Genomic DNA, 1,885 nt, shown 5'->3' with positions numbered 1-1,885 from the left:
AGCGCCCGGGGCGGGCGTACCCACGTCGGTACTTATGCCTTTTACATCTCGCTTTTATCATCCCATTTTCACCACAACGCTATTTTTCTTTCTTTGCTCTTTTCTCTCAACATGTTTAAAAAAAAAAAAAAGTGCCAACGCGTCGCACTCCTTTTTCAGAACAGAAGCGAGAGAATTGCCTACCTACTCTCTGCTCACTTCAGCTCTTTCCAATAAAGTTTATTCACGGTTCACAGTTTGGATCTATCCTTTATTTCCACTATTTGCTACTTTCCACCACCAGTCAGTTTTTACACCATCAGTTAAAAGACTGTTAAAAGATCTCACTTGTGCCAGGGATTTTGTACGCAAAAAAAAAATCTGACACTCCACACCATCCGTCTTCGAACTACATAATTTTCGTTAATTTTCTTTCTTTCCCCTTTCCTTTTTTCTTCTTTTTTTTTTTTTCCTGCAACCACAGCAGAAGGAGCAAAGAGTAGCCGCAGTCCCTACGGAGAGCCCACGGAAGATGAAGCAAGCACCGTGTTCTGTCGCAAGAGCAGCGACGTGGGACGGAGATCTGGCGGTGAGGTAGTTGAGGAGAGGAAAGCCCGGCATTCAGGGGACGCTTCAAGAAAGGCACCACACTAACGGAATTTATTTTATTCGCTCTGAGCTTTCCTCGGGCATTACCTGCGCTCCCCATTCCGCAGAGAGCTCCACAAGCAAGGACCGTGCGTGGGTTGGGCGGAGCAGGAGGGGGAGAGTTCCGAGGGAATAGCACTCTCCCGCAGAAAATCATCATCGCGAAGGCATCTGTTGTCCGAAGCCTAAGAAGAAAACTCATCCGCCCATAGAACTCACGAAAAACAAGGAGCGGGAGAAAAACCCCTAAACCTCGCCCTGTTCGACGGTTGTGTTTCTGCTGGGCAAGGATCGCCCGCGGGTCCATCAGGAGCATTTTTAGGGCGATAATACAGCCGATGTCACGGTCACGCACGTCTTCAGCCTTCCTCCTTCCCTCCAGCTCCTCTTTAACCCCGCAGTGACAACCCACCGGCCTGTGTGATAGCAAGGAAGGATTTTCCCGTCTAAGTATAGAAAGATTTGCTCAACCAAGCAGGAGCCCCGTGGATGTTTCCCCGAGCATGTTACAAGTAACAGCATCAGCAGTTCCACGGAGCCCCGAGGCTGGAGCCGGGAGCGCTCGGCAGGCTCGGACACCCGGTCCCGCATTACCAGTACCGGGGAGCTGCTCGGCATTGCTGCAATTTGTAAATGGCTTCATTTAGATGTCACCAGTGAACTAATTTATGGAAGCTGTAATTAGTGGTGATGGGACTGCAGGTGGAAAACAGTAAGTGGTGACATTACATAGTGACTTCATGAGGGATTTTGAATGTCCAGCACTTGACTGCTGCATATAAGGAAAGAATGACAACAAATGAGGGAAAACAAAACAGCAGCAACAACAACAACAACAACCCCCCCCCAAAAAAACAAGCTGAAAGGAAACAAACAAAACAACAACAAAAAGGAAACAACACTTGGTTTGGTTTTTCTCCAGTCTTGCTACCCGGCGCCGTCCCCGCCGGCAGAAAGTTCCCCCCCGTCCCGCGGCACCCGAGGGCGGTGGCCGGGGTGACCGTGGGCGTTCAGGACCCGGAGGGAAACGAGGCGTGGGCAAAGCTCTGCGCCCCTTTGGGAACACGTCCCCCCAGCCTTGGCGGCGGTGGAAGGCCCTCCTCTGGTGTTTGCAGTTTTCTTTGTTTACATTCAGTTTAGAAACATTGGCCTTCGGCCAGAAAAGCGGCGGTTCCCCTTCTCTCTCCCCCCACCTTCTGTGCCCCCTCCCCCCGCTTCTTCTTCGGTGTCGGAGAAAATACTTAAGTTTCAGACCCCG

General features: G+C 50.8%; 1 long non-coding RNA gene across 1 annotated transcript in view; it reads right to left on the bottom strand.

The window, feature by feature from the left end:
- LOC115947848 overlaps window positions 1–1,885 on the bottom strand; it is a 15,765-nt gene that overhangs the window by 7,441 nt on the left and 6,439 nt on the right. The gene's annotated exons all lie outside the window — the stretch shown is intronic.

Source organism: Geospiza fortis, unplaced genomic scaffold (assembly GCF_000277835.1).
Source record: "Geospiza fortis unplaced genomic scaffold, GeoFor_1.0 scaffold194, whole genome shotgun sequence".
In the NCBI taxonomy this organism is placed as follows: domain Eukaryota; kingdom Metazoa; phylum Chordata; class Aves; order Passeriformes; family Thraupidae; genus Geospiza; species Geospiza fortis.
This window is presented reverse-complemented; position numbering and strand designations above follow the sequence as displayed.